We start from the raw sequence: 27,219 nt of genomic DNA on the forward strand, positions 1-27,219 counted from the left end.
AGCTGTATTAACACCAATTCTAGTTTGGTGATATATATTTGAACCTTAACCCATGTACCATTAATGTATCTATCACCGAGAAGTGTGAAAGAACAAATTTTAAGGGACTTATTGCCGCCCTTGACCATCTTTTGTAACTTGAAATATGTCTTAAAGGATACCATAGTCCCCAGAATCTTTCAGAACTCAACTGGAAGAAATGATTAAAAATATTTTTCAAATTTTTTATTTTTTTTTACATCAGAAGGATATCCCAAAGCACTGCACAATGAATTACTTTCAAAGTAAAAACGCTGTTATGCAGACAAACACCATGGCCAATATGTACACAGCAAGGTCTCACAAATGAGAGAAGTGCCCGAATATTCTGATTTCGGAGTGTTGATAATGATAGGAAGTGAAGGATAAATATTGTGCAGGAAATCTTCTGTCTTTTTGTATAGTGCTAAAGGGAAATTTTGCATCCAGCTGAAGATACAGTTGGGGGCTGGGTTTTACCTCTGATTCAAAACGTTGCACTGCTGATAGTACAGCATGCCTTTGCAGTGTACTGAATTGTCAGCCTCAAGTCCCAAACCTTCTGACTCAGATTGACACTTAAATTGACCTGCAAAATTGAGGCATTCAAGTCACATGGTATGTCATCACTCATGTTCAACTTTCAGAGGATAGATGCAAAATTCCAAATGTCAATATTTCTAGTAAAGGTATGTTTGAACAGTGCCATGTGTTTAAAATTGAAGAAATTATAGAGTTTAATATTTTTAAAATATATTTAGAGTACCCAATTATTTTTTCTAATTAAGGGGCAATTTAATATGGCCAGTCCACCTACCCTGCATATCTTTGGGTTGTGGGGACGAAACCCACGCAAACACAGGGAGAGTGTGCAAACTCCACACAGACAGTGACCGAGGGCCGGGATCGAACCTGGGACCTCAGCGCCATGAGGCAGCAGTGCAAACCACTGCGCCACGTGCTGCCTAAGAAATTATCGAATTAACAGAGTTGATGTTCTGATAGATCAGAAATATCCTAAAATAAATACCAGTAGATTTCGCACAGATCAATTCTGGTTAAATTACATTTTCAGTTTCTGATTTTTAAAATTTGTTTTCCTTTTTACCTTCCGTTTCTATCTTCCTTCCCTTTATATTCAATTGACCAGTTTTTAGTTGTTTATGTTTTAAAAAGCTATCAACTTGCAGCAGGATTTTCTTTTATCAAGACTGTCTAGCATGGTGGATTTTGTGAACTAGTGGTAATTGCTTGTCAGGGTGTGCTAGAATAATCAATGGAGGTGTTTCGGTGCTGCATACCACAAGGGAATAGTGTTCAGTTTTGGTTATTATATTTGCAGAAATGGAGGACCTTGATAGTCCAAGGAATGGTAGTGGAAGATAATTAAGTTATAGTCTAAGTAATTTCACCTACTTCCAAAACTGAAATCCCACAGCACTGGAAAATTTCACTTATTTTCCCAGAACAAAATCTTTTTGTACATATGTCAGAAAACAAGCATGACCCCCCCCCCCCCCCCCCCCCCCAGCAGTGTTAGTGAATGCAGCAGGTTTATTTCTGATATTGCTGCCAGTTATGCAAGACTCCCACTTCAAGATCTAGCAGGACCAACACAATGCAAATAAATGATTCATCTGTATGTAGTTTTTCGCTGCACTCTGTATTCTGAAATGCTGGGCTTTAAAGACATCACCTTCAATGCTTTCTATTTTTTCTAAACTTTCCATTCTCCGTTTCCGATATCATCCCGTTTTGGAAATTATCGAATGTTACACAATCCACTGTTACTGTCCTGGGAAAATTATTGCATTTAAAAGTGGAACATTTGAGCAATTTTGAATGTTTGGCTATAATGTTCCATGTGAAAAGATCTGCTGCAGATGAATCAAAACATTTCACATTTATCAATCACTTATTCAGTGATGCTAGCAATTCTTTTACAAAGCAGTCAGTTGAGTTATTTAAAGCTTGCATGTAATTCTGCGGTGTTTTGGTGTTTGTGCAGCACATAAAATACTCCTGTATTATATTCATGTACTGATGTCAAGAGTGTGGATGAAAATGAATGTGATTTTTTTTTTTTCTTCATCCATTAATTTTATCAGTGACATCGGTGTACATCAATCTGTGTATTCTGTTTACTATGAAAGTCCATTGATAGTGATTGAAAATAAAATGTTTTTATATATATATATATATATATTTTATATAAAATATGATCTGAAATGAAATACTCAGGTGTAGATGAACAAAAATTGGATTTAAGATCATGAATCCAAACTCATGCTGGATGATTTTTAAATATATCCCTGATGTTGATTATTGTGTATACATTTTAAAACTTTTTTCCTACTGAAGTTTAAATGTTAATTGTACGAGAGATTTTTCCATGTTTCTTCCTAGACTCCTGGAAACATTCAAAACAATTTTGTGGTGAGTTCTGTATGTACTGTTATAAATCTTTGACTCGTTCAGGATTCTGTCTTTATCAACCTGTTACTTATTGCAAAATTATATCTGAATTACTTTAATATTTCTCTGATTATTGTAATTATGTTGATGGTGAAAATTATTTTAAAACGTTTCCTACAGCACAAAAAATAATTATCTGTTGTTTACCTGTTGATACTATGTGTAGTTGAGCAGTTTATGGTGGAAATACATTTTGATTAGTTCATTTAACAATACAAGTGCCAAGTCCTGCTGTTTGAAATATGTTTTTGAAGTGCTGAGAATGTCCTCGTCTTCTCATTGAAATAGAACTTTACTATGTATCATGCCCTTTCAGAGACTTTTTACAGAATGGTATAAAAATAAAATTACATTAGGCAGATCCTTCAAAAAGAACAAATTTTGGTTTAACATCCATTTTGTTCTTGAATGTTCCTGAATATTTGTTTTTGTTTTCAAATGAAGTGTTGACATTTTTGTTAACCTGATACAAAGGAAACCAAGTAGGCCAAAATTGCAAAGTTGCTACAGCATCTTTGTTTCCAGCTGCTTCTGCTGATAATTCTTAATGCCAGCAATGCTCAATGATGACATTCGGGACTTACTATTTTAACAATTCTTGACTCATCCTTTCTTTGCCCTCCGCCCCACAAAGGTATAAAAATGGACCTTTTGCTAATTGTAATTACTTTTTAAAGAGATAGTTGTGTCTCTCTTTTAAAATAGTTCATGTATATTACCATATATAATTTAAAATATCAAATCAATCATTGCCCTGAATCTTCCAAGCAGCAGCTATGCTGAACACATTACTGCTATGTGCAAAGATTCTCCCAACCAGCCAATCCCGGCTGTCAGAAAAATGTGAACCACAGCATTCCCCTGGTGATCTTGGTTGGAGTACGGTACCAGCTGCTGTACTCTGGTAAGTTTAAAGTTCCAATTTGAGTGCGAGCCAATGAATGCATTAGTGGGTGAATGGATGAGGTGGGTAGAGTCGGGGGGGGGGGTAGCTGGGTTAAGTCAGGTCGGGTACAGTCAGGGAATGAAGGGTGTGTGGCTTAGGATAGTTTGGTCCGGTTGGGGGGCAATCAGGTGATAGTCCAGTCAGGAGTTGGGGGGTAGTCTGGCCCAGTCATGTGGATTGTCAAGGCAGGGAATGATTTACCTCCCACTGAACCATGACCCCACAATTAAATATCAAGCTGGGCAGCATGGTAGCACAAGTGGCTAGCACTATGGCTTCACAGTGCCAGGGTCCCAAGTTCGATTCCCCACTGGGACACTGTGCGGTGTCTGCACGTTCTCCCCGTGTCTGCATGGATTTCCTCCGGGTGCTCCGGTTTCCTCCCACAATCCAAAGATGTGCAGGTTAGGTGGATTGGCCATGCTAAATTGCCTAAAGTGTCCTGTGTCCAAAAAGGGTAGGAGGGGTTATTGGGTTACGGGATAGGGTGGAAGTGAGGACTTAAGTGGGTCGGTGCAGACTCGATGGGCCGAATGGCCTCCTGCTGCACTGTATGTTCTATTATGTCCAGGACTATAACTGACCTCATTCTCTGGAGATCTTCCCTCCACTGCCTCCAACCTCTGTTCCCCAAACCCAAACAAGATTGCCCAATCGACCTATTGTTTAAGTTATTTCTTGCACTACTGAACTTATTTTATTTGACCTCAACTCCATTTTTTTTGAATCCCCTTGTACAGTCTCTTCCTACATACATTGGCTATCTTCTGATGCCCTGTCACTTCAAAGGTTTCCTGGACCCAACCATCTCCTCTTCACTATGGATGCCCAATCCCTCTACACCACCATCCCCCCTACCTTGACAGTCTTGATGCTCTTGCATTTTCTCAAATGGAGACCCAACCAATTCCCATCCTCATCCTCCTCCGGCTGAGCTGGGCAATAACTCCTTAAACTCCACTCAGTTCCTCCGAGCAAAAGGTTATGCTATAGGTACCTGCATGGGTCCCAATTATGCCTGCCTTTTTATGGAACATGTGGAACATTCATTATTCCAGTCCTTCGGTGGGCCCTCCCTCATCTCTTTTTCTAGTACATCAATAATTATATTGGTGTCACCTCCAGCTCTCACCATGAACTGGAAAATCTCATTTACTTTGTTTCTAATTTGTACCTTTCCTTTATCTTCACTTGGTCCATCTCTGAATCTTCCTTTCACCTTCCTCAATTTCACTGTCTCCATTTCTAGAGATAGACTATCTTTGATATTCACTACAAACCCAAAAGAACCTTGATTATACTTCCTCACACCCTGCTTCTGGTAAGGACTCCATTCCATTCTCCTAGTTTCTCCATTGCCTTTGCATATGTTGCAATGATGCAACCTTCCACACCTGTGCTTACTACATGTCTTCCTTTTTCCTCAACTAAGGATTCCTTCCGAACATGGTTGACAGGGCCCTCTATCATGTCTGATCCATTTCACACCTCTGCTTTCACCCCTTTCCCTCCCTCCCAAAGACATGATAGGATTTGATTCCCCTTGCCCTCACCTTCCAGCCTCCATGTCAATGGATTATCCTCTGCCAGCTCCAGTTTGCCTCAAACACATTTTCCTCTGCCCTCCCCTTTCAGGATTTTGTGGGCATTGTTCTCTCTGCAACATTCCAATCCATGCCTCAATCTTACAACCCCTCCCTTCCCTATGGCACCTATCTGTTCAGGCATAGTAGATGCAACACTTGTACTTTCATTTCCCTTCTCACTGTCCAAGGTCCCAAGCACTCCTTCCAAGTAAAACAGCAATTTACTTGCACTACTTTCAATTTTGTTTACTATACGCATTGCTCACAATGTGGTCTCTACGTTGGGAAGACCAAATGCAGGTGACCCCTTTGTGGAACACCTAACATTTAGCCTGTAAGCATGACCCCGAGCTTCTCATTTTACTTCTTCCCTTGCCCCCATGCTGACCTTTCTGTCCATGGCCGCCTATAGTGTTCCAGTGAAGCTCTAGGAACAGCACGTTATTTTTTGATACAGCACTCTACAGCCTTCTGGACACACCATTGAGTTCAACAACTTTAAATCATAACCACTGACTCCATCTTGTTCTGTATTTTTTTCCTTTTTTTGTTCTGTTGGCCTTGTCTTGATTCTTTATCCCTTCATGTTGCATTCAGATGGTTTTGATGTGGTAATTCACGGCTCATTTGGACACAGACTTTGTTCTTTTTTTACAATATTCATTACCACTTTCTTTGGCTATTGCATCGTGAAAACCTTAGTTATTTAATCTACCCTGTCCTCAACCCTATCACAGAACATCTGCGTTGTTTTTCCTGCTCCCCTCACCCCTCTACTGACTTCAAAACGTACATTTCCATCTTTCTTCAGTTCTGATCCTGTTTATCTGTTGACTCTGTTTTTCACCACAGATGGGTTTTCCAGCATTTGTCGTTCTCATTATGGGTGATTGGGATGGTTGGTTGCAGAATTACCACGGTTTTAGACCAGGTTTTAATGTGTCTAACGTTTTGTGGGTAAATATGCAGGTAAGTCCACAGATTGATACTCTGGCTAGAGTCTGAGACATTCAAGCAGGCGTCTAAACTTGCCAGGCATTTCTCTCTCAGGTCCATACAATGAACTACCAAAAGATCCTGATGTGCATTTTCTGTAGTACGGCTGGTTTCGGGCAATCTGTAGCCAAAAACATTGGCTGTTATGTTTTTTAAAGTGAGCATCCAAGAATTTGCCAACTAAAATATCCCGATGGAAAATAAAATTCTTTCGACTTTTAAAAGGTAGCAAAACGCTTTGTAATTTATATACAACTTTGTTTAGTACTCTTGTACTAGTTTGTAGCCTGTAAAAAGCTAGCCTTAATTGCTTTAATGAAGTTGAAGTGATCAATAAACATGAGGTTAGAAACCATGTATAGTTTCCTGTAGGATATGAAAATTGGAGGTTACTGGAAGAAATGATGACTACATCCTCTTTCACTGTGAAGTGAATTTATTGTCAATTACTGTCTTGGCATTTTCTTTGGTTCTGGACTAACATGTGGATGGATGCATGTAAACATTTTAATGAAATTATTCCTGTCAGTTTTAAAATGGCTCCATTTTTCCTCAGTGGTAACTATACCACCAGCTAATGAGACAGACCTATCAGTATGGTTCCAGGTTTGATCATTAGTCTTTGCTGATTTCATCTGGATCAAATGTTATGGCCAAACAGTCGAGCCAAAAGTGGGAAAAGGGGATGAAAATTATCGTAAGGTATTTATTTCTTATGGCAATCACACTTGCAAAATGTGTAGACTGCGCACACTTATAAAGACTACACCTTGGTTAAGTTATAAGTACTGTCTGCCCTCAAATTTGGAATGGTGACGGCAGGTGTCATTATAGGTAGAATGCACCTGGTGTGAAACATCACCTTTATGAGAGGAATCAATTAAAATGGGCGGATTAGGAGCTATGTTGGTAGGGGTACAACTTTGATTTTAATTGAAAGGATCCAATACTTTTACAGTTTCTGCATGATGTTTCAAACAGCAGGAGTTTATACTTGTATTGTTGGCACAACTGCATGAACACAAACCTCATCAAGTTGCTAAGATTATTTCATTTTTACTGAAGAGGGAGAATGTTAAAATGGAACTTGTAATGTTCAAGGACTGGATTGTACGCAAAGTAAAATGTTTTAAATCCAGAGTCATTTGATTTGAAAGTGCCATGTCATAAACTGTTATGCATTTGACATGTTGCTGGGTATTGGAAATCAAAATAGAAACCAAAAAAGTTAAGAGGTTGCCCTCCCAAGGTCTAGACTTCACTGTCTAGGTATATGAAGAATGGCCCCTTGACTGGATAGGACAAGAACAGTGTCAGCACGGGTCTGTGTGAAGGATATAATAATGGTAATGTTCCAAAGTTGGCCATTTAGCCACTGATTTTTTAACTACCCATCTTTCATGTAATTGGCCAGACAAATCCTCAAATTGGAAAGCAATTTTCCGACCCTAATTATTGAAAACATGATTTTATGAATTCTGAAAGGGTTGGGTTTTCTATTGAAATGTTGTGTTCAATTTAACAAGTGTTTTGGACGATCTGAAAAAAGAAATTCATTTCTTTTTTTTCTATCCAGGGTTAGTTTTTGTACAGTAGTTTTAATATCTAAAATTTCCTGCTTATAAGTATAGTATGCCAATGCAATTTAAAAATTGTGGACAATTTTAATGGTTTTATATCCTCATATAAGAATGTATTTGAGAAGTAAGATAAGATTGAAACATCAGTTTGTTGGAGATACAGAATTCTAATTGAACTGTCATTGTGAATGTGAAAAAAATATTTTAAGTAATGTTCGCTTTAGTAGGCTGGAGTAACATTTTAATTCATCTTTATTTGACACCCTACTTATGTTGCCAGTTCATTTACAAGTTAATCCATCATGGACTTAATTTAAATGTTCTTGCCTTTCAACAAAACAGTACCCATTGATAAGCCAAGTAAATAGCTTAGATCATCTGATGCTGACCGCATTCTGAATCTATCTTGAGGCAATAAAAGATACTTGTGTGGTGATGTGCAGTCACTGCACTGATGTTCTTGTGTATCTCCATTAGTAGACTTCAGAACTTTGTATTCTGCAGCAGGAATTGAAGATTGATATTGCATTCATATGACTGAGCCATTTTGTGATTATGCCTTTAATATAATTGGGCTTGCACAGATCTCGTCATTCATAGTAAGTGCAAGGTTACTTTTATGACTTTGCCATTTTGGCCAGATGCTTCCTAATATTAATGGAAAGTCTGTATTTTCCAACAAGAACAGGAGTGTGTTTCTGGCTTGAATGGACAGGTAGCAAGAGGGTTCAGCAGAGGAAAACAATTCAAGGTGGTGGACCAGGCATAAGTGCTTCTTCCAGCAACCATTTATTTTGCTGTCAAAGGTATCCAGTAAAGTTACAGCTCCATGCTGAAATTAATACTGGCTGTATATATTGGAGTTCCTTTGATAGCTTATTACAGTTTGAAGCAACCATATAAGATATAGGAGCAGAATTAGGCCATTTGACCCATCAAGTCTGCTCCGCCATTCAATCATGACTGATACGTTTCTCATCCCCATTCTCCTGCCTTCTCCCCATAACCCCTGAGTCCCACCATTAATGAGATATAAAACTAGCACAATTGTGTTGCTGTTTGTATTTTTAACTTCTCTTTGCCAACATTCTTCACACCAACTTGCTCACTGCTGAAGCTATGTTTTTATCTGTTTTGTCTATACTGAGAAGCTTTTCCTGTACAATTTTTTTTTTCAACTTTGGCAAAAGAAAAGCACAAGATTTTCAGAGCTTGGGTTCCAAAGTTAAGACAGAAAAGCCAATACTATCTGGGCTTCATTTTGATTCAAATTTGGGGATATCGTAAATGCTGGTTGGGAGTGACTGTGATCTTTGTGTTTGCCAGTGCTAAAGGGTCTATGATTATGTGATTTCATAACACTGTCTTCTGTTGCATGCAGTTTTATTATTTGTTGCCAAAAGTCTTCTGCAGTGACATACTGAAGACCTATGATCAATCTCACTAATGTGAATATAACTTTGCACAAACTATTTTGTTAATAAAACTGTCAGTCAGATCTTTTATATTGATGTTCAGAAATGTTTTAGTTTATGATTAAGCACTTGATTAACAATTTGAATTGGAAAATTAATTTGATCATAAAATACAGCTTATTTTGCCGTTTTAAAAATTGTGTTTTTACTTAAACATTCCAATAAACAATTTGCTTTTAGCTGTCAATTCTTTGTGATTACTGAAAATGTCATTCCACTTGCTACAATTATGTTGATTTTTTAAAACTGGTTCATGGCATGTTAAACTTATCCTGTAACAATTACAACAAAATAAACATGCTTCAAACATTAATTAGCAAACAACTAATACTTCAAACAAAAAAGGTAAACTTCACTTAAAACAGTTGATGCAACAATGATATGCCTTATGTAGTTAAGCCACACAAATGTGACACCACGTATAATTTGACAGTCATTTCAACTCGACCTCCGGTATCTAGGATCTCTTGATGGATTTGACACTCGAGTGCTTTTACCAACAGCCGCATTCTATCCAAGGTCCCTGGATATAGTTAACATGACCAGGTGCACGTCTGCAAATCTGTTCTCACTTGGGCGACAACAGTCCTGATGGTGTAGCTTTCCAGAGTTCCTTTTCAACTGAACAATCAATGCACCCAGTTCACAGTCTGATACAAACACTGAGCTCTTCAGTGTTTTTGAGCTATTCGCACTGCTTTTAGGATTAATTCCCTTTCGGCTTGCTTGTGTGTTTCACCAAGAAGGTCTGGAGTTGTATTTTCTTATGCCAAACAGTAAACCCATCTATTTTTTTTTTTTAGAAACTATTTTATTGAAGCATTTGTAATTTTCACAATTTAACATAGTCATTTCTAAAACAACCGTGCGGGCCGACGCACAGAAAAAAAACCCCGAGAACAATAAACCATGTCCCCTTCTCCCGCCCTGTCCCCAATTACCCGTATACTAAGTTCCCTGTCCTTATCTAACATCGTACGAAGTCTTACAACACCAGGTTAAAGTCCAACAGGAGGAAGGAGCAGCGCTCCGAAAGCTAGTGACATCGAAACAAACCTGTTGGACTTTAACCTGGTGTTGTAAGACTTCGTACTGTGCTCACCCCAGCCCAACGCCGGCATCTCCACATCTTATCTAACATCGCCATGCCTCCTGTTTCCCGTCCCCTCCCCCCCCCCCCCTTTTCCCTTTCCCTCCTTACTGCTGATGTTCATTTTTGTTGAAGAAGTCGATGAATGGCTGCCAAACTCCGGGCGAATCCCTGTATTGATCCTCTCAGAGCAAACTTGATTTTCTGCAGACTGAGAAACCCTACCATATCGCTAACCCACACTCCTGAATTCGGGGGCTCCGAGTCCCTCCATCTCAGCAAGATCCGTCTCCGGGCCACCAGGAGGAGAAAGCCAGGATATCGGCCCCCCCCCCCTTGCCCCCGGATCCTCCAACACCCCAAATATTGCCAATTCTGGACTCGGAGTTACCCTACCTACAAGGACTTCTGACATAACATCTGCAAATCCCTGCCAGAATTCCCTCAATTTCGGACATGCCCAAAACATATGAACATGGTTGGCCGGGCTACCCCCACACCGTTCACATCTGTCCTCCACCTCCTCGAAGAACCTACACATCCGGGCTGCTGTTATGTGGGCCCCGTGGACTACCTTGAACTGGATCAAGCTAAGTCTAGCACAAGACGAGGATGCATTTACCCTTTTCAAGGCTTTTTCCCACAGTTCAGTTTCCAGCTCCCCTCCTAGCTCCTCTTCCCACTTCCTCTTCGCCTCTCTGATAGGGGCCCCTTCCCACTCTATCAATTCCCTGTATATCTCCGAAACCTTCCCACCTCCAACCCCTGTTTTTGATAACACTTTATCCTGTAGTCCTCTCAGGGGGAGGCGAGGAAAGCTTGGTATCTGCAACCGTACAAAGTCCTGCACTTGAAGGTACCGAAACCCGTTCCCACCTGGAAAATCAAACTCCTCCTCCTAATGTCTCCAAGGTCGGAACGCCCTCCTGGATGAATAGATCCCCAAACCTCTCAATCCCTGCCCACTTACATACCTTAAAGCCCCCATCCAGCTCTCCCAGGGCAAACCGGCGATTGTCACTGATCGGTGACCACACTGATGCCCCCTCCAGTCTCATATGCTACCTCCATTGCCCCCACACCCTTAGGGCTGCCACCACCACAGGGCGTAGAGTACCGAGCCGGCGAGAACGGCAGGGGTGCCGTCAGTAAAGCCTCCAAACTCGTACCTTTGCAGTATGCTGCCTCCATCCGCTCCCAGACTGACAGCACCCCACTACCCACTTCCTGACCATCGATATGTTGGCCGCCCAGTAATAGTTAATAAAGCTCGGGAGAACCAAGCCCCCTCTCTGCGGATCCGTTCCAGGAGTGCCCGCCTTACGCTCTGGGTTTTATCCGCCCATACAATCCTCGATATCACCATATTCATACTTATGAAAAAAGCCTTTGGGACAAGTATCGGGAGAAAAAAGAAAAGCAGTCTCGGAAGGACCGTCATCTTCACCATCTGAACCCTCCTCGCCAGCGTCAGTGGGAGCATGTCGCAACTACGGAAATCCCTTCTGATTTGATCCACTGCTTTGCCCAAATTTAACTTGTGAAGCTGCCGCCAATCCTTTGCCACTTGAATCCCTAGATACCTAAAACTCCCAACCACTTTAGAAGGTAGCTCCTTCAGTCTCCTTTCCTGCCCCCGTGCCTGGATCACGAATGTGTCAGCATCCTGCTAACGTTCTCCCCATGTTCATATATTGCACCTCTTACCCTCCTCAGATGGCCCTCCGACTTACACGTGGAAAGGAGTCCAAACTCCATTTGAAGTCTGTCGCTTCAGGAGCTCCTCATAAACCCATCTATTTATTGAGAGCTTTGCTTGCTTTCCATCACATAAATTGTGTGTTATAAACTCGACCAGCTGCCACAAAACGGGCTGAAACCTGATACCCAGCAAATAGTTTTTACCTCCATTGCAACATTGGCTAAATTAAACTGTGAAATGATGTAATAACCAAGAATTTCAATTCACCTTTTTTCAGAATTATTGTATTTCTTTGTTGCGTAAAGAGTAAAGGTATGGAGGTGCCCACACTCTGGATTTGTGTAAAACGCGAGAGGTTTATTAAGGTGATCGGCACAAAGCCTGCACAAGCACTCTGCTGATAACATTGCACATCACGTGATGTATAACCAGCAATAATATATTTCATGTTCAGATACATTACATTCCTCACTATTTACTTCATTAATACAACATCAAAGGGCAGCACAGTGGCGCAGTGGATAGCACTGCTGCCTCACGGCGCCGAGGTCCCAGGCTCGATCCTGGCTCTGGGTCACTGTCCGTGTGGAGTATGCACATTCTCCCCGTGTTTGCGTGGGTTTTGCCCCCACAACCCAAAGATGTGCAGTGTAGGTGGATTGGCCATGCTAAATTGCCACTTAATTGGAAAAAATGAATTGGGTACACTAAATTTATTTTTTAAAATTAATGCAACATCATTAATTAACATTGATACAGCAGATCCCCTGGTATGTTATTTCAATTTGTATATACAATCAAAATGTCTTGTGGTAGTGGACATTTATTTTTTGTTGGTTGAGATCGGCTACTTGTGACCTAGAAGTAACCTCATTCCTTTCTGTAGATGGTACTTCTTGAGTAGTTATTTCCGTTTCTGTCACTCTAGGTATTGACAAATCCTCAGAAACAGAATCTAAACATGTTTACTGTCTCTGGTCTCTGTTCCAAAGTATAGATCTCTAGATCTTCTAAAGGTAGAACCTCTTGAGAAGTTTCTGCAAACTCACTTCGTGCAGCAATTAATCGATCAGCATGGTGTTGCCAAAGACTTTCATCATCCGTCTGTACGGTGTTTGATATTGGACCCGTCTTCGCTAGGATCATAGTCAGCACCTCTTTCTCATTAGTGGTTTAACTGCGAGTGTTCCATTGAAGGAGACTTGCATGTTCATGCAGTGCATATTGGAGATAATACAAACTGCTGCCATTGGCTGAAATATTCCTGGTCATGCAAGGGTGGTTTAGAAGGTGAAACTGGGAGGAATTTTCTGAAAACTGGCTATCCTGTGCATTCTTCCTTCTGGGAGATTGTTCTGTATACGAGCAAAAAGCTGCAGAGGCTACCTTCCCAGCAGCAACAAATGAAATGAAATGAAAATCGCTTATTGTCACAAGTAGGCTTCAAATGAAGTTACTGTGAAAAGCCCCTAGTCACCACATTCCGGCACCTGTTCGGGGAGGCTGTTACGTGAATTGAATCTGCAAAATTAAATACCCGTTTGTGGACTGATTGGGGATACCACTTGGGTTTTTTCCAAGGTTGCAGGCCTGGCTCTGGGGCCTCAGCAATCACATACCTTTAGTTGAACATCAAAGCTGGAGAAGGCCTCGTAATCTGTTGCATCTGGAAGGACCTCCCAGGCTGGCACCCTGATGGGTAGAGTTAGATGGGAACCCAGAATTGACCTAAGGGCAAAAGGTTCTGCCTGTTTTGAACTGCTAGTGGAAGAAGTGAATGTTTATGATCCCTTTTATCTAGTGAGTCTGTCCATGCTGGAGTATAATGTGGGAAAATGTGAACTTGTCCACTATAGCAGGAAGAATAGAGAAGCAGCATATTGTTTAATTGAAAAGAGATTGCAGAGTCATAGAATGCCTACAGTGCAGAAGGAGGCCACTCAGCCCATCAAGTCTGCACTGACCCTCCAAAAGAAAACCCTACTTATGCCCAATCCCCTGCCCTATCCCTGTAACCCCACCAAATCTTTGGGTACTTTATCATGGCCAAACCACCTAACCTGCACATCTTTGGACTGTGGGAGGAAACCGGAGCACCCGGAGGAAAACAGCGCAGACACGGGGAGAATGTGCAAACTCTAAGACAGTCAACCAAGACCTGAATTGAACCCGGGTGCCTGGTGCTATGTGGCAGCACTGCTAACCACTGTGCGACGGTGCCACCCCAGAGGTCTGGGATACAAATGTATCTGGGTGTCCTCGTACATGAATCACAAAAAGTTGCTATACAGGTACAGCAAGGGGCTAGGAAGGCAAATGGAATGTTGTCACTTTTTGTAAGGGGAATGGAATGTCAAAGTAAGGATGTTTTGCTGCAATTAGTTACACCACCTCTAGAGAAATGTGTACAATTTTGGTCTCCTTACTTAAGAAAGGATATAAATGTGTTAAAACCAGTTCAGAGCAGGTTCAGTTTACTGATACTTGGGATTGGGGTATTTTGGGTGGGGGGGGGGGTATTATTTTATGAGGAAAGGTTGAACAGGCTGAACCTGCACCATTGGAGTTGAGAAAAATGAAAAGGGATCTTATTGAAACAAGATCCTGAGGGGACTTGACATGAGCAGCTCGGTAGAACAGTGGTTATCACTGTTGCTTCACAGCTCCAGGGTCCACGTTCGATTCCCGGCTTGGGTCACTGTCTGTGTGGAGTCTGCACGTTCTCCCCGTGTCTGCGTGAGTTTCCTCCAGACGCTCCAGTTTCCTCCCACAAGTCCCGAAAGACGTGCGGTTCGGTAATTTGGACATTCTGAATTCTCCCTCTGTGTACTCGAACAGGCGCCGGAATGTGGCGACTAGGGGTTTTTCACAGTAACTTCATTGCAGTGTTAATGTAAGCCTACTTGTGACAAAAAAGATTACTTTAAAAAAAATGTTACAAGGTGGATGCTAAAAGGACGTTTCCCCTTGTAGGAGAGAAGAGGGCCAGCGAACACAGTTTAAAAATAAAGCGTTTCCCATTTAAGATGGAGTTGAGAATTTTTTTTTCATAAGATTGAGTCTTTGGAACACTCTGCTCCAGAGAGTGGTGGAGGCAGGACGCTTTTTATGGCTGAGTTAGATAGATTCTTAATTGACAAGGAAGTCAAAGGCAATAGAGGGTAGACAGAACAGTGGTGTTGAGGCCACAATCTGATCAGCCATGATCTTATTGAATTGTGGAGCTCGCTGGAAGAGCTGAATGGCCGACTCCTAATTTGTATGTGCCGCACTGTATGCTGAACAATAATAACTTACACTTATATAGTATCTCGAACTAAGTAAAATATCCAAAAGGGATTCACAATAAAATTTGAAAGCAAGCCAGGTAAGGAACTATTGCAACAGGTGACCAAAAACATAATCAAGGAGATGTACTAGAGAACGGTGGTGGGGCCAAGAGAGGTGGGTGTGTCAGTTTAACGTCAGTCATGGCGAAGTTAATGGAATCTATCATCACAGACAATGGGCAGAATCGTAACTGAATAGACCTGTGTACAGTGGGGAGTTTTCTGACCACTTGCACACCGGAGGAGTGATGATGCCTCGCACTCTATCAACAGAGTCTCTCGAAAGGTGCCCCTGCAAGAGTCAATGGGTGCAGGAGACATTGTTGGTGAAGGGCACTTGGGGGCAAGAACATGAAAGCAAGAGCGCCCCTCCCCCGCCCCCACTAGTTCTGTAACTGGAGATCATGCTGGAAACGGGTCCAGAAGGGAGGTGTTCTTTCCTGTGCATGGAAGAGGCCAGCAACACAAAAGTAAAATGTATGAACCACAGAATTGTGCTGCCCAGACCTCGATTCATGTGAGATCAAGTTAGGTCAGAAAAGATCATTCCACTTTCAAGCCGCATCCATTTGACTCCCCTAGCATTCTTCTGACAGCATTCCTTTGCCACACTGTATTTCACACATTCCTTTTTCTGCAGGTACATCTTAAATATCTGCCTGAACAGCCAGCACTCTCATTTACTCTCATCCTATTGTTTCCCCACACCCATATCTCACAATCACCCTCCTCAAATGTTCTCCTTCCATACTCGGCACACATTTCACATCTCCCACTTGGAAAACTACTTTCATTGTGGGAGAAAGTGCAAAAGTCCACATGGAGGCAGAAAACCAAGGGTGGATCTGCAGCTAGTTACTGTCGCAAACATACAATTATGCTATTACAGATTTTTAGGGCAAAGGTTTTAAAGGTGCATTTCTGTTTTCAAACCTTTACATTGAGCTTAAAAGCCTTTTTTCAAATTGGAAGTATGAACTGACAACACTGCCTTTCTGTGTTCATCCAAACCTTGTCAGACTCTAGAGCTGACTACGGAGAATCGTTCAGATGCAGAAGATGCCTCTAGCGATGTCCATTGTATCCTCTAAAATGGTGTGAAAATCAATTGACTTCTGAAAGAACAGGAGAGAGGAAGGGACTTGAAAGGACCACAGCGTAATTAACTTCCTTACCTGATGAAACAATGACTCCTTGAAAATTGCAAGAATTCTTACGACACCAGGTTAAAGTCCAACAGGTTTGTTTCGAATCACTAGCTTTCGGAGCACTGCTCCTTCCTCAGGTGAATCAGGGTTCACCTGAGGAAGGAGCAGTGCTCTGAAAGCTAGTGATTCGAAATAAACCTGTTGGACTTTAACCTGGTGTTGTAAGACTTTTAATGTGCTCACCCCAGTCCAACGCCGGCATCTCCACATCCTTGAAAATTTACATGGCAGCCTTTTTGTGTTTATAAACTGTAAAAAAGAAGGCTGCATGAAACCATTGTGTGTGTGAGAGACAATAGCAGAACATAGTTCTCAGCTGGAACAGTTGGGGATCCTCGAGATGAACTATGAAACCATAAGACGTAGGAGCATTCGCTCCATCGAGACTGCTCGGCTCTGCCATTCAATGAGATCGTGACTAATCTCAAATGATGATCCTCAACTCCACTTTCCCACCTTATCCTCATAACCTTTGATTCCCTCACTGATTAAAAATCTGCCTATCTCAGCCTTGAACATAACCAATGGCCCAGCCTCTAGAGCCTTCTGTGGTAAAGTATTCCACAGATTTATTACCCTCTGAGAGAATAAATTCCTCCTAATCCCAGGGCGTGATTTAGCCACCGTGTTGTGCCCGACACGGATTGGGCGAGCCGGCTAAATAATGAGGAAGGCCAAAATCGAGATTTGCACGGGCATAAATCAGTTTGCTATCTTACCAGCCTGCTCCCGGTGGCGAGTTCCGGATTACACCCAAATATAGCGAGCATATAATTAACCCTCATTTGTATTAATTTCCATCTCGTTAGTGAGATTGAAGTCGAATGCAACGGCCTCCCGGGAATTAATCGGCACCCCAGTGAAAAACCGCACGGGCTTCATTTAGTACTCCTTTTTAAAAAGGTGAAGCTGGCGCAATGGCTATTGAGGGGATCTGAGGAGGCGAGTACCAAATTCCATTTTACCATTTCCATTTACTAGACTCATATAAGCGACCCTCTTATGGACTGACCTGATTAATACTATACCTTATGTTTCACCCGATGCCGGTGTCTATGTATTTACATTGTGTACCTTGTGTTGCCCTATTATGTATTTTCGTTTCATGAACTAAATGATCTGATTGAGCTGCACACAGAAAAATACTTTTCACTGTACCTCGATACACGTTACACTAAACAAACCCAATCCAATTTTCTGCATGCAGCTGGACGGCGCTGGAGCTGCATCCCCAGTGCTCATGGGATGGGGGAGTTTGCAGATGGGGGTCCCTCAGGGGGGTTCAGCTTAGTCAGGGAGCTGAAGCTTTCCAGGTTGGGGATCAACTCTGGCTGGGGGAGGGGGGTTGAGGGGCTTTTCATCTGGGACGCCTTACAGCCACCTTTGAATATTGTGTATACCCATGACATGGGCATTGTCAGCTACTGCCTATCTGTCCTGCTGGACACTTCCAGGACAGAGCTTAGTTCTATGCTGAAGGTCAATTTAACTCCCTCTGACTGTGAGTAGAGCTTCACAGCTGAAGGATATTTCTGAAGAAGAATTGGCCTTGTGAGAGCACTTCACAGCTGCAGGTTGTATTTGCTACTTGTTCCTGCTGGTGGCTGCAAATGCCTGGAAGCTGCTTTTGCTGTGTCCTTCCTATTCCGTAGCCGGAAAGAAGGACAATTCTTTCTAAGATGCCTAGGTCCTGGAATGCTGGGTTCGGGAGGACATATGAGTCCAGAAGGCAATCGGTTTAAAGCAAGAAGAATCTCGGGGCATGGTGTGTGATATTGATCCAAATGGACCACCTGATGATGCCATTGAAGACACCCTGGGCTAAACACACTGGAAGTCAAGGATGTTCAACTGCACCTTGAACGCCAGTGGAATATGTGGATGCCAGGGTTTGGTGCTGGTGAGATTGTGCTGTGAGGTAGAGCCTGCACACTTGCGGCTCCTGGAAGGAGAATGCCACTGATACGTAGAGCAAGTCACAGATTGATGGACAGATATTTTTTTTTTTCAATTTAGAGTACCCAATTCTTTTTTTTCCAATTAAGGGGCAATTTAGCGTGGCCAGTCCACCTACCCTGCACATCGTTTTGGGTTGTGGGGGTGAGACCCACACAGACATGGGGAGAATGTGCACACTCCATATGGACAGTGACCCAGGGCCAGGTTTGAACCCGGGACCTCGGCACCATGAGCAGCAGTGCGCACCACTGTGATACCATGCTGCCCAGATGGACAGGTAATTCCTACGACAAAGTTCTGGACATGGACTCTCCGGTTTCTCCTCCAATTCTCGTGAGGTACCTGCAAGAGGTGGTACCTTGTGGTTTTTTTTGTGAAAATGATATGATTTGGCTTTGTATTGGTACCAATATTGAACAGTGACGTTTCCTTGTTGATTATTTGTTAGTGTTGAGTGTGGAATGTTACGTAGTTGATTTTCAAATCTTTGGTACTGTTGACAGTTTAATAAACAAAATATTCTCGTGGATTCTAGTGGGTACATGGCCCATGTCTCAGACAATGCCTCAGACAATGATTATTGCATCATATTTCAATCAAGCTTTCATGCCTGAACAGTTTAACTGAACTCTAGAAGCGTCAGTACCATATTGAAGGCAGCAGCCAACAATCAAACACTCAAGAGCTGGGCTTCAGCACAGGATATCCCCGCGACAAGGGTAAGGGTGTGGATCGGGGAAGGCATCTGAGCACGGTCTCCCTAATGTTCCGAGCAGGGGTCTGGGATCTCGGGGCTCCAGCTGTGGCTGGGGGTAAGTGTGTAGAGAGAGGTATTCCAGCACAACTGGCTCGGTGGATAGCTCTCTGAGAGAAGGTGGGGCGCGTAAGAGTGGGCGAGATTTGGGGGTCCCATAATGGAAGCCCGAATTGATTGTGGGTCTCTCCTTCTCCAATTCATTTCAGATATACAAATTATGGCTGGTTATGTTGGTCCCATAGATGCTGCCCTCATGGTGCTGTTGCCAGCCCAGGCGACGAAACACTGGAGAAGGCGGCAGCAGTGTCAACGCAGGTTGGAGGCCGCACCCCGTGCGCACAGGGCCACCCATCAGCAACATATAGCCCACCCTGCCCCCCTCCCACTCCAGTGCCCACTCAGAAACCCTCCCTCTTCTTCATCTTCTGTGGTCTAGTGCTACATCTAGGTATATCCCCAGGATGCGCAGCAGAGTTGGAGGCAGCCTGCTGCTATCCATGCACTGTGGCCTATGATTCCCTTGGCAGGTGCCCTCTGAAAGGCCTGGAGCCGAGGAACCCCAGCTGACTTACCGATGTCACTGGCATTTCCGTGCCTACCACTATTGTTGAAATCCGCTGGTGTTAGGAGGGGGCGATTCGGAAGAACTGGAGACTGCCGTTGTCTCCTTGGTGACAGGCCCGGGTTGGCCTCCAGTACTTCCTCCTCCATGATGGTGCCCATAGGACCCTGGGTGTACCATGGGATAGAGGGGCTGCTAGAGTGAGCTCCAGAGGCCTCTGTGTCATCTGGCTCTGATAGTCCTAGCAGCTCCCTATTGTCTCCACTGTGGTGTCAATGCCCTCAGCGATGCTCCCCTTTTGTTGGTGTTAGAACGCTGCGGCACAGATCTGACAAATCAGACGGCGAGACAGCCAGTAATGGCCAAGAAGCTCGTGGGGCTCGTTACTGGCACTAAGTGTTGTTACATATGCACCAAGATCTCACCAACGTGGCAGTTGAGAAACACTGCACCAAACGTGCCCAAAATGACACTTCAAAATGTTTCTGTTAAATCACGACTGGTGTCTTAAATGGATGACTCCTTATTCTGTGATTATGCCCTCTAGTCCGAGACTCTCTCACAAGGGGAAACAACCTCTCGGCATGTACCCTGTCAAGCCCCCCGAGAATCCTATATGTCTCAATAAGGTCTCCTCTCATTCTTCTAAACTCCAAGGTATACGGGCCCAACCTACTCAACGTCTATTCAAAAGGAAATCCTTCCATTCCTGGGAACAACCTAGTGAACCTTCTCTGGACTGACTCCAATGGCAGGACATCTACTCTGAGAGACATTAGAGGGTTTCTTTTCTCAGCCATCGGGAGTCAAAGAAGGAGGCAGTAAGAAATCAACTGCTGTTCTCCCAATGGAGACCAAGCAATCATCATGTTTGCACTGAGTGCTGAATTTGGTGCATTTCAGTGCTACAGTGAGAGTATCTAAAGTCTAGTCTTTCTTTTATTTAGTTAATTAACTTAAAAGTTGCTGTTTGGTTCAGAAGAAGGTGAATTTTCAATCAGCTTTAAACAAAGGTTCTACTTGTAGGTACTTGCAGCTGGAGCTTGTTAATTAGTTAATTGGATTAGGCCAGTTTTCAGAGGCTAGATTCACAGGATAAAAGTGATCCACCTACAGTGCAGACTTTGTTTACACTGAGTGCTGAATTTGGTGCATTTGAGTGCTATAGTGAGAGTTTGGTGACTGAGGGAGTTAGGTGAGGAGGGAGAAAGGTGCTCCTTTCATTTCATTTCCTCAAACAGCGTGAAGAAAGCTGGGAGTTTACAGAGAGTGCAGCTGACTGGGAGCAGAGTCGGAGGGCGGAGGTCCAGTTGGTCCACAGGGCAGCTATATTCTGTAAGGTAAGAGGGGATGGAGGCTAGGGCAGTTGCATACTCCTTCTGTAGGATGTGGGTGGTGAGGGATACCACCGGTGTCCCCGCTGACTATACCTGTGGGAAGTGCACCCAACTCCAGCTCCTCAGAGACCGTGTTAGGGAACTGGAGCTGGAGCTGGATGAACTTCGGATCATCCGGGAGGCAGAGGGGGTTATAGAGAATAGTTACATGGAGGTAACCACACCCAAGGTCCAGGACAAGAGTAGCTGGGTTACAGTCAGGGGAAAGAAAACAAACAGGCAGACAGTGCAGGGATCCCTCAGGATAGTAACAGGAGATTCAATTGTTAGGGGAATAGATAGGAGATTCTGTGGTCGCGAGCAAGACTCCCGGAAGGTATGTTGCCTCCCGGGTGCCAGGGCCAGGGATGTCTTGGATCGTGTCTTCAGGATCCTTAAGGGGGAGGGGGAGCAGCCAGAAGTCGTGGTGCACATTGGTACCAACGACGTAGGTACGAAAAAGGGTGTGGAGATAATGAACGAGTTTCGGGAGTTAGGCTGTAAGTTAAAAGCCAGGACAGAAAGAGTTGTCACCTCTGATTTGTTGCCGGTGCCACGTGATAGCTAGGCTAGGAATAGGGAGAGAGTGCAGTTGAACACGTGGCTGTAAGAATGGTGTAGGAGGGAGGGCTTCAGGTATTTGGATAATTGGAGCGCATTCTAGGGAAGGTGGGACTTTACAAGCAGGACGGGTTGCATCTGAACCAGAGGGGCACCAATATCCTGGGAGGGAGGTTTTCTAGTACTCTTCGGTAGGGGAATGGGAACCGGATTTGTAGTCCAGCAACTAATGTAGCCGATATTCAGGGCTCTAAAGCATGTAGTGAGGCAGTGGAGAAGGGAACACTGACAAAGGAGAGTCCTTGCAGGCACGGAGATGGGTTGAAGTGTGTATACTTCAACACAAGAAGTATCAGGAATAAGGTGGGTGAACTTAAGGCATGGATCGGTACTTGGGACTACAATGCGGTGGCCATCACGGAAACTTGGATAGAAGAGGGGCAGTAATGGTTGTTGGAGGTCCCTCGTTATAGATGTTTCAATAAGATTATGGAGGGTGGTAAAAGAGGTGGGGGGTGGCATTGTTAATTAGAGATAGTATAACAGCTGCAGAAAGGCAGTTCGAGGAGTATCTGCCTACTGAGGTAGTATGGGTTGAAGTCAGAAATAGGAAAGGAGCAGTCACCTTGTTGGGAGATTTTCTATAAGCCCCCCGATAGTAGCAGAGATGTGGAGGAACAGATTGGGAAACAGATTTTGGAAAGGTGCAGAAGTCACAGGGTAGTAGTCATGGGTGACTTCAACTTCCCAAAAATTGAGTGGAAACTCTTTAGATCAAATAGTTTGGATGGGGTGGTGTTTGTGCAGTGTGTCCAGGAAGCTTTTCTAACACAGTATGTAGATTGTCTGACCAGAGGGGAGGCCATATTGGAATTGGTACTTGGTAATGAACCAGGGCAAGTGATAGATTTGTTAGTGGGGGAGCATTTTGGAGATAGTGACCACAATTCTGTGAATTTTACTTTAGTAATGGCGAGGGATAGGTGCGTGCAACAGGGCAAGGTTTACAATTGGGGGAAGGGTAAATACGATGTTGTCAGACAAGAACTGAAGTGCATAAGTTGGGAACATAGGCTGTCAGGGAAGGATACAATTGAAATGTGGAACTTGTTCAAGGAACAGATACTACGTGTCCTTGATATGTATGTCCCTGTCAGGCAGGGAAGAGATGGTCGAGTGAGGGAATCATAGTTGACAAGAGAAGTTGAATGTCTTGTTAAGAGGAAGAAGGAGACTTATGTAAGGCTGAGGACACAAGGTTCAGACAGGGCGCTGGAGGGATACAAGATAGCCAGGAGGGAACTGAAGAAAGGGATTAGGAGAGCTAAGAGAGGGCATGAAAAATCTTTGGCAGGTAGGATCAAGGAAAACCCCAAAGCCTTTTACACATATGTGAGAAATATGAGAATGACTAGAGCGAGGGTAGGTCCGATCAAGGACAATAGTAGCGGGAGATTGTGTATTGAGTCTGTAGAGATAGGAGAGGTCTTGAACGAGTACTTTTCTTCAGTATTTACAAATGAGGGGCCATATTGTTGGAGAGGACAGTATGAAACAGACTGGTAAGCTCGAGGAAATACTTGTTAGGAAGGAAGATGTGTTGGGCATTTTGAAAAACTTGAGGATAGACAAGTCCCCCGGGCCTGACGGGTTATATCCAAGGATTCTATGGGAAGCAAGTGATGAAATTGCAGAGCCGTTGGCAATGATCTTTTCGGCCTCACTGTCAACAGGAGTGGTACCAGGTGATTGGAGAGTGGCGAATGCTGTGCCCCTGTTCAAAAAAGGGAATAGGGATAACCCTGGGAATTACAGGCCAGTTAGTCTCACTTCGGTGGAAGGCAAAGTAATGGAAAGGGTACTGAGGGATAGGATTTCTGAGCATCTGGAAAGACGCTGCTTGATTAGGGATAGTCAGCACGGATTGGTTTGGGTTAGGTCTTGCCTTACATGTCTGATTAAATTCTTTGAGGAGGTGACCAAGCATGTAGATGAAGGTAAAGCAGTGGATGTAGTGTACATGGATTTTAGTAAGGCATTTGATAAGATTCCTCATGGTAGGCTTATGCAGAAAGTAAGGAGGCATGGGATAGTGGGAAATTTGGCCAATTGGATAACAAACTGGCTAACCGATAGAAGTCCGAGAGTGGTGGTGGATGGCAAATATTCAGCCTGGATCCCAGTTACCAGTGGCGTACCACAGGGATCAGTTCTGGGTCCTCTGCGGTTTGTGATTTTCATTAATGACTTGGATGAGGGAATTGAAGGGTGGGTCAATAAATTTGCAGACGATACGAAGATTGGTGGAGTTGTGGATAGAGAGGAGGGCTGTTGTTGGCTGCAAAAAGACATAGATGGGATGCAGAGCTGGGCTGAGAAGTGGCAGATGGAGTTTAACCCTGAAAAGTGTGAGGTTGTCCATTTTGGAAGGACAAATATGAATGCAGGATACAGGGTTAATGGTAGGGTTCTTGGCAATGTGGAGGAGCAGAGAGATCTTGGGGTCTACGTTCATTCATCTTTGAAAGTTGCCACTCAAGTGGTTAGAGCTGTGAAGAAGGCCTATGGTGTGCTAGCGTTGATTAACAGAGGGATTGAATTTAAGAGCTGTGAGGTGATGATGCAGCTGTACAAAACCTTGGTAAGGCCACATTTGGAGTACTGTGTACAGTTCTGGTCGCCTCATTTTAGGAAGGATGTAGAAGCTTTGGAAAAGGTGCAAAGGAAATTTACCAGGATGTTGCCTGGAATGGAGAGTAGGTCTTACGAGGAAAGGTGGAGGGTGCTAGGCCTTTTCTCATTAGAACGGAGAAGGATGAGGGGCGACTTGATAGAGGTTTATAAGATGATCAGGGGAATAGATAGAGAAGAGTGTCAGAGACTTTTTTCCCAGGTGGAACAAGCCATTACAAGGAACATAAATTTAAGGTGAATGGTGGAAGATATATGGGGGATGTCAGAGGTAGGTTCTTTACCCAGAGAGTAGTGGGGGCATGGAATGCACTGCCTGTGGAAGTAGTTGAGTCGGAAACATTAGGGACCTTCAAGCAGCTATTGGATAGGTACATGGATTACGGTAGAATGATATAGTGTAGATTAATTTGTTCTTAAGGGCAGCACGGTGGCATTGTGGATAGCACAATTGCTTCACAGCTCCAGGGTCCCAGGTTCGATTCCGGCTTGGGTCACTGTCTGTGCAGAGTCTGCACATCCTCCCCGTGTGTGCGTGGGTTTCTTCCTGGTGCTCCGGTTTCCTTCCACAGTCCAAAGGTGTGCAGGTTAGGTGGATTGGCCATGATAAATTGCCTTAGTGTCCAAAATTGCATTTTTGTTGGGTGGGGTTACTGGGTTATGGGGATAGGGTGGAGGCGTTGACCTTGGGTAGGGTGCTCTTTCCAAGAGCCGGTGCAGACTCGATGGGCCGAATGGCCTCCTTCTGCACTATAAATTCTATGATAATCTATGATTAATCTAGGACAAAGGTTCGGCACCACATCGTGGGCCGAAGGGCCTGTTCTGTGCTGTATTTTTCTATGTTCTATGTTCTATGTGCCATGATCATAGAATCACTGGGGAGTGGGAAACTTTTGTCTCTCCCAAAACCTGTATGACCTGCTGAGTTAACCTGGAAAGGCAAGCACCAACTGGTCGACTGCAGAAGCCATATAGCTGTCAAACTGCACCCTCCGGTACAATTCCTTCAATGCAGAAAGAAGGAACTCGAGCAATGGGCCCAGAACGATATCTCACAGAGGCTGATTTGGAATTTAATCTTTAAGTTTTTAAATTCTTTCAACTTTTAATCTATATACCTGTATTTTAGTTAATAACTTTATCCCCTCTATCTGAATAACTTTCAGCATTAGTTTTTGTAATAAACAAATATTTTATCTTGTTTAAGACGAAAGCTTGTCTTCAACAAGCTTGACTTATTTTCTCATAAATTGAAAGGGAACCACATACACCATCATTTCTTTGCTCATGAACTACTTTGAGGAAACATCTTTTACGTGGACCTGACACTACTCCATCTACATTGGAGGGGGATTCCTTGGTGATTGACAAGGCGGCACTTTTAAGGAACCCTGGTCAGCCCTCAACAAAGGTTAAGTTACTGAACCAGATGTGTAACATTTTTAAGTTTTAAGACAAGGCAGCACTTTCATTTAGGAAGCAATATTTCTTCTGTTAGCATATCCCTTTCAGAACTTTTTTTCAAAGCTTTCTCTCTGTGTGGCAGTTTCCATGCCCTGTTCCATGGCTGTTTACATCTTTAAGGTAAAAGCAAATTACTGCAGATGGTGGAATCTGAAACCAAAGAGAAAACGCTGGAAAATCTCAGCAGGTCTGGCAGCATCTGTAGGGAGAGAAAAGAGCTAGCGTTTCGAGTCCGTATGGCTCTACAACAGGAATTTGCTCGCTCTTGGAACTCTACAGTTCCTGCAGTTTCTTTCGTTACCATCTGCTGCCTTGTGAGTGACTCTCTCCCTTATTGGGGTTGCTCCTCTTCGATCTCAGGCAGATGATTGCTGGTCTGCTGCAGTTCTTTTGCACTCTGATGCTGCATCTTAGCTTTCTTCTGAATCTGCCTTTCCAGGCTTTCTTTCTTTTCTGTGCCATAAGACCATGAGACATAGGAGCAGAATCAGGCCCATCGAGTCTGCTCCGCCATTCTACCGTGGCTGATATTTTTCTCATCCCCATTCTCCCGCTTTCTTTCACCATAATATAGGTTGTCTGTATAGTACTGTGGCCTATGGCCAGGGAATGGTAACATGATCTCCTTCCATGTATCGTACTGGAACCCTGGTGGGCTTCGCCTCTGCCCCCCCCCCCCCCGGACGGTGTATAGACCTGCTGCCTGTGGGCGGCGCTCATTGTTACAGCAGTCACAGGCAGGCACATTCTTGGATAATAAAGCCTATGTTCACTCGTTCTCATCATCTTGTATTGAATTGATAGTACATCAAATTATTATCCAAAGACATCACTATGGAAGCCGCTCTGAAGCTTGATCAACTGGAACTTGACACACGAGCAGCAGAAGCTAAGGAAATCTTCTCCCACTGGCTCCACTGTTTTGAGGACTACCTCAATTCCTCTGACACGCCTCCCTCCGACGCCCTCAAGCTGCGCCTCCTCCACACCCGGGTAAGCCACCGAATCTCGGGTATGATTGAGGATGCAGTCACGTACGAAGCGGCGGTCGCGATTCTAAAGATACAGTTCGTGAAGCCCGTGAACGAAGTGTTCGCGCATCACCTCCTCACTACCCGTCATCAACAGGCCGGGGAATTGGTGGACGAGTATCTAGAGAACCTGACACTACTCGCCCGCAACTGCAACTACAGGGATGTGAAGGCCGATGAGCACATTAAACTGGTGATCCGGGACACCTATGTGGCTGGGGTCCGGTCTAACCACGTCCGGCAGCGACTGCTGGAAAACGGGGCCACTGATCTACATGACACAGTAAAACTAGCCACCTCGTTAGAGGTGGCCTACCAGAGCCTTAGCGTGTTCCCGGCAGACCCAGCGAACCCCTCGTGGGCAGCACAGACGCGGCCTTCACCAGACCCGACTACGTCCCAGTCCTGTG

This window comes from Scyliorhinus torazame, chromosome 11 (genome assembly GCF_047496885.1).
Source record: "Scyliorhinus torazame isolate Kashiwa2021f chromosome 11, sScyTor2.1, whole genome shotgun sequence".
Lineage (NCBI taxonomy): Eukaryota > Metazoa > Chordata > Chondrichthyes > Carcharhiniformes > Scyliorhinidae > Scyliorhinus > Scyliorhinus torazame.